The 7066-nt window shown below is 36.0% G+C and overlaps 1 long non-coding RNA gene across 1 annotated transcript; it reads left to right on the top strand.

Annotated features, from left to right (window-relative positions):
* The first annotated feature begins 1423 nt into the window (after positions 1-1423).
* LOC140161340 (uncharacterized) lies at positions 1424-6170 on the top strand. Its single transcript, XR_011860089.1, has 3 exons — positions 1424-1643; positions 2131-2356; positions 4929-6170. It is a non-coding gene; the product is annotated as an uncharacterized lncRNA (long non-coding RNA).
* Positions 6171-7066: the final 896 nt, after the last annotated feature.

Raw genomic sequence — 7066 nt, 5'->3', positions numbered from 1 at the left:
GGCCGCCATATCATGATATTAGGTGATATCGTGCATGTTACAGCTTGATATGTAAATTGACGCGATACAGAATACCTCAGACTGGGCACTTCTTTTCCGAAGTGGATATCATGCTTACGTTTACTTTCCAAAATGACCCTCAAAAGTATTTCCCTGGGACTACTACTGCTCAACATAGCGGAAAACGATTATTATTTGGTAATATTTAACGTTTTATGTAAGAGGTCCTGTCAAAAATACCCCTTTCTGATCTTCGATGTTTTTTTAACACCCTAAACGCCCAGCCTAAACGATATGTAGGTGTGTAGGCTACATCGGCACCCGGGATATGGAAAGTTAACATTGTAGTAATGGGCACCCGGGATATGGAAAGTTAACATTGTAGTAATGGGTACCGGGATATGAACAGTTAACATTGTTGTAATGGGCACCCGGGATATGAAAAGTTAACATTGTGGTCAAAAGGCACCCGGGATATGGAAACGCCCGGCCTAAATGATATGTAGGTGTGTACATCGGCACCCGGGATATGGAAAGTTAACATTGTAGTAATGTGCACCCGGGATATGGACAGTTAACATTGTAGTAATGGGTACCGGGTATGTAGGTGTGTACATCGCTTGCCGTTAAAAAGTATTCTTTTTTAACAAGCCTATATTTTATTTGCACTATACACCAATCCGACTAGGCCATTACTGCGGTGTCCCCGACGTAAAACTGCGGTGTACCAAGGTCGGGGGTTCCATCCATTACTTTTTAGTATGCTATACAGAATTGTACACAACAGTGATTTTCAATACACGATCATGAATTGATTGAACAAATTAAATCTCCCGCACTGGGACACCTGTGGTTACGAAAATAGAGGGCCAAATACAGTAAACGCTTCTCGGATCGGTGTATGTATACACCAATCCGAGAAGCGTTTACTGTATTTGGCCCTCTATTGACGGCAACACAGATGTACCAGAGCGGGAGATTTAATTCGTAATTCAATACTCATGATTGTGTATTGAATATCACTATTGTGTACAATTCCCGGGTACAATTCTGTATAGCACACAATAAATAATGGATGGAACCCCGACCTCGGGACACCGCAGTTTTACATCGGGGACACCGCAGTAATGGCGAAGTCGGATAGGTGTATAGAATGACTCATTCGTTATCACTCGGTAAAGAATCAGACCCGCACAATTTCAGGTTTAGAGAAATTATAATCCCAGTGATTATTTTGTTAACTATTATCATATAGTCTAAATCTATTTTTAATTAAAGCCAGGTTGTCGTCACTTGACATTTTATGGCAAGCCGTATTGGACAATGCCGTTGTTACACGTCGTGTTTAGCCTACCCCCTCTACTTGTCAAATGAAACTATGCGACTTTGTCCTCCACTGCTGACCAATCAAATTCAACTAGGCCTACGTAAGAGCTCATAAACGACTAGCAAACTGGCACCACTCACCCTGCATGTATTTGAAAGTATACAGTATAATAGTAGTCAACAAGGAACCAACTTCTGTTAAAACCACAGTATAATCTTTTGATTAAAGATAAGCATTATATCATCATCTACAAAAACCGCTCACATCATGAAGTTGATCGTAGCTGTTCTGCTTGCAATGGTCGTTGTTTTTTCAGGTAAGGCAATACAGGGTGTCCCTGAAAAAAAACCTGTATCGTCGGAAACTGATTTTTGGGTACTTTAACGCATAAACTAAACATAACTAAATAAACGATGTGGTTGAAAAATATATCACCTATCACATACTTGTTGAATTTTGACAATTGACCACTCCGTTTTTGAAATACAAGAATTTTACGAAACTACCTCATTTTCAATCCGTTCCACGGATCCGGGAGTCAAATATCGTGGTTAGTAAGTTTTTTTAATAACTTAAATCTTAAGTCTTATTGCCGACCAAAAGTTCGGGGGAAACCCCGAATTTTTTAACGCATCACTACTGTAGCCTTCGTATGGAGTGGAGAAGGCTTAGGAACTGAGCTCTTTTTAGGGTATATACTATAACATTCGTTTTATACTTTAATATTCTCTCCTATTAAAATGAGTATATCATGTCAGGAGATCACTTAATTAATACGTTGTTGTCGTTTAAATTTAAAATAGATGCCGCATTTTTAGCCAAGGAACGGGAAGTATTTGAACTTCGTCAGTGTCTCTATGTGTCGGATCAATACACATACTGCAGCGCTTTGAAGGGTGCCATAGGATGCGATGGTGAAGCGCAATTTGAAGGCTCAACGCGAACACTTTCAGTAGTGTGTCCCTGTGACTGCAAGGATAGTTGTTGCTCCAACTCCGGCTCCGACAGCTCTTGAGTCAGGATATTTTCGTAAGTGTATTATGATTTTTAATTTTACTGCCGATATTTTAAGTTGTCAACCAAGCCATAGGGCCTGTTTTTATTGAGACACCCTGTATAGATTCCTACACCTCAATGGCAGACATTGACAGGCCAAGTTATTGTCAAGTTGGATGATAGACGTGTTATCCAACCATCAAATGTGAAATAATTGACGTAGATTTAAACGACATTCCATAACCCGTGTTACACGTATACAAAAGAATAATGAAAGTTTACAACGCAATTCGCCGTAGAGGTAATGAGGTAACAGGATTAACTACCATAACAAAAGGTTTTAAAACATATATATATATATATATCGCACTCGACTAGTTCGTTCACGCGGTACCTCTGCATTGAACCATATCATAGTCAAAGAACAAGGATAAACAACACACTGCAGAGTCTATTGTTCTATTGTGTCTGATTAGAGCGCTGACATATTGGAAAATGTTACCAATCAATGTTCATGAAGTCGATCGATCGACACATACAGCTATACAATTAGGCGACTTTATTATTAGGTGTTTTTACTCATATTGGGCGTATCGAGCTGTATCGGTTGGCTTGCAAAATTCAGACAATTTGATTTTCTTTATTGATTGATCGACTGACTTGCGGCTGATTGATTGATTGATTGATTGATTGATTGATTGATTGATGTATATTTACCGTTAACTCTACCAGGTTCTATTCACTTTAGGTATTCATTTAGCATTTTGTTTCTTTAAAATTTCGTATCCATTAATTGACCACTCTCCATTTATTTCTTTATTTATTGATAATTAATTTCTCTAAACTAGAGTCTTTTGTCTTGAAGTATGACCAATAACCCACTTGACCAAACAAAAGGGAGAAAGTTTAATGCAGTCGCTTACACATGCCCCTCTTTTGAGCGCCCATATTGATACACATGTCCCGAGTTTAAGCGACAAGACGTTGTTTGTCCAAAAACTAAAAGTTGAAGTAAATTTTCATATAAAACATAGGTTTTTTGCAGTTTCCGTAAATAATAAGGAACTCCCAACAGCAATTAGAACCATAATTGTAATCGTTACCCAGCGCAGCCAGCGTATATAACGTGCGCTGGCTGTTTGTTCATCCTATCAACTCAGAGAAGTTGAGAGAACTTATCATTTCGGGTAGATACCAATAGTTATATAAAGATTATACCAACAATAAATTATATGTTTTTAAGGTAGCACATGTGGTTAGAATAATATATACCGTAGTGTTTTGTACCTTACATTCATGACATGAGGCCATTGCTTAAACGGATTTGATATTATTAAGGGGTACTACACCCCTGGCCAATTTTGTGCAAGTAAGATATGTATATTATAGGGGCAAGGACTACAACTACTGCACTGGAAATTTTATTTCAAAACAGACAATAGTTGTGGAGTTACAGTCAAAAATGAGGGAAAACCAATATTTGATCAATAAATCAATAACTACTTGCCTCGATTTGCTGAATTTTCAGTACAGTAATTGTAGTCCTTGCCCCTATAATATACATATCTTACTTGTCACCAATGAGCTATAATTTTGGAGAGAAATACAAAAATAGGCACAAAATTGGCCAGGGGTGTAGTACCCCCTTAAGGGTACCTATGCATGATTTACCAATAAGTAACTCATTTCGGAATGCAATCAGCCATTATGAAAAGAAAATAGTTTCCACGGCTTCAATGGGACTCGAACCAGCGTTGTTTATAAATCCAGGTCTTTACCGGTGTACCGCTATACGGTATTCCACGCAGGTAGTTGGAAGGAGAGGAGTATAATATAAAACATAAATCTCATAACGCTGTGTTTAGCCTTTTGTTAACAAAACAATAACACATTTTTATGAAGATGTAATGGCCGTTTTACGTAATAATTTGCACGAACGTTTTGGCGAAGGTCTCAAACAAATAATGAAAACACTGGTATACGATGATGAAATTGCATAAGTCGGAAAATATCTGCTTCGCAATATTTTGTTTTGGTTTTTGGAATATTAAAATATACAACTTCATGACATTATCATCCCTGGATTATCATTCGATATCAACAAAAGTTATTTCAACAATATATGGCCTCATTCTTCTACTGGAGGTTTTTGAAAATGTATGTGTTTATCATGCTTCCACAATAGTAAAATGGTAAATAGTAAAACCAGCATTGGCTCAAAAAAGGGCGAGGGGTGTCATATTTACGGATTCAGGCTAAATTCAAAATTGATATAAAACGTTTGTTGTTTGATTGAATGAAATTGTGCCTGTCAATCATGGCACTACAATTTTTACTCCAAGGCTCTTTGATTTCTTCAAATAGTTTTGATAATGATAGAGTGAATCCCCTGGCCCTCTATAATTACGCAGAAATGATCCAATCGCCTTAAAGATAATCAAAAATGTATTTCTCACCGGCACATAGAACAGTATAGTAGGATGGGAAGGACGAGGCTATTTTGGACCAACAAATTTCAATGAGATTTAAGACAGATAATTCTTGTTTGGTAAATCACAATTCTCGTTGACGATACATTATTTTCTTCCATTTACTATCTTTACAGAACAGATGCCTATGCCCGGTGGATATTAACTTGTGGGTTTTTGCTTTCGTCTTCTTTTTTCATATTAAATTATTTCGATAAATCACTATTTTATAAGGTAACTCATCGCTACAAACATGTACTGCTACCATCACGTCACTCACTCCATGCCAAGATAAATCCCGAATGGAACCTCGACCAAGACACCCACAACGCATGCACCCGACTTCAAAAACCAATTTGGATTCATCAACATAAGAACTCACGACCTGACCCACAAGTGACAACAAGCAGAGATGGTCATTTCGATGATACGTGTCAGATACATAGAAATATAAAATAATATGAGATTATTGGACTGATTATTAACAAAATACATAATGTGAAGAGAGAATAAATATATTAGCATATCGACTTTCAGGTTAATCAGAAAGTGATGGAGTATATAATAATATACTGTCGAAAATTGTTCTGATTTTCACTAAAATGCAGAATGACGTTTCCAATGCTGATTGATTGATTGATTGATTGGTTGATTGATTGAGTTTATTCGAATGTGATTTGAATTGCGACACGATCTGCTCCATGGGTGCCAAAGGAGGCATTTTTGACAATTGAATTACTATAATTATTACCTTATAAAAATATTAAGCTATCATATACTGAAAACACCAAAGGTCTAGTATACTTGGTTTTAAAGTTATGAAGTTTTGTGATGTTTTCTTATGTATTTTATTCTTTTTTACTCCATATTTTTGCCTTTATCTCAATTTCAAATTTGCCGCCTTTGGCCCCCATGGACCAGATCATGTCACAATTAACAATATTAAAAGAAAACACATTGTAAGAAATACATAAAAACCATGTTTAAAAAGAGACAGATTTACAACAAATAGGAGCTTTTAACATAAATAATAACAATACTGTCAGTCCAAACATAGATGTTATCAAAACAGGTTCACCTATATGATGAAAGTCATGATAAAGGCTCTATAACTTATTTCCAATGGGATCCTTGGAAAGGGGCTGAAATTGAAAAGGGGAAAAAAGTGTGTGAACAGAATTAAATGCTGTTCTACGATATTTTGTATTATAATCTATATTCGGTGTAATAAACATCGTTGAACAACATTTAATTCTGTCCATACACTTTTATTTATAATTATGCGATGTTATGTGGGATTCTTCACTTTTATTGTTTAAAATTAAAAAAAGAGCAGGCACAGACATTTGAAGAAAAATAAAATATTAAATGAAATGAAATTGCTCGGCTGCTGTTGAATTGTAGTTAGTAGAAAATGAATGATGCAGTTTCCAACAATGCATTTTTGGCCAAATGGTTTTTAGTTGGAAATTTGCAATGATGTTTAATTGTTCGTTAGTTCGTTCGTTAGTTTTTATTTCGTCTGGGAGAGAATTCCATTTATTACATTGTAGAAAAATGTGGAATTAATTAATACTCACAGCAATACTCAAAAAAATAATATCACATTTTTTTCACGAGTCGTTATGTAACGGTAGGGCCTATTATACGGTAGGGCCTACATCCAGGAGAACAACATTTTCAATAGATTAAAGTGCAACTTCAATGTGCATTTCAGTGCAGTTGGAGGATCACCATGGCAGCAGTTTTAGGACAAAATACATAAATGGGGTTGTTAGTTGTTGGGATCTGAATACAACTATAATAGAATAGTATTGTGAGGTAGGCCTACACAAACAAAATGTTTAATTTTCTTTAATTTTTTACAATTTATTTCAAATTTAGTTAAAACAAAGATCCTTTATTTTTAGAATCTTTGGTTAAAAATAAACGCAGCAATTAAAATGCTAATGCCTAAATAAAACTTGCTGTCAGTACAGCTGCAAAATTGGAAACCTACTGGTACTTTTAAAGGTACTTGATCATCAATTTCATTCAGGGTCGAGTTTGAAAAACGGCACAGCGCCGTAGTAAAACGATTTTAAAATAAATACATGTACATGTACTTCATACCAGGTTTCGAACCACCTCAATGCACGACTAATGCTAAACGCAGTACCACGGCAAACATGATGACTTCTATACCATGAGCTATATAGTCCGGCTGCCAAACTCAATTTTGCCACAGCTACATAAGCTTGTTTTGGTGTCCATAGTTTTGTTTTTGATGGATATT

The sequence above is a fragment of the Amphiura filiformis genome, chromosome 9 (genome assembly GCF_039555335.1).
Source record: "Amphiura filiformis chromosome 9, Afil_fr2py, whole genome shotgun sequence".
Lineage (NCBI taxonomy): Eukaryota > Metazoa > Echinodermata > Ophiuroidea > Amphilepidida > Amphiuridae > Amphiura > Amphiura filiformis.
The sequence above is the reverse complement of the archived record's forward strand: the minus strand, read 5'-3'. Positions and strand labels throughout refer to the sequence as shown.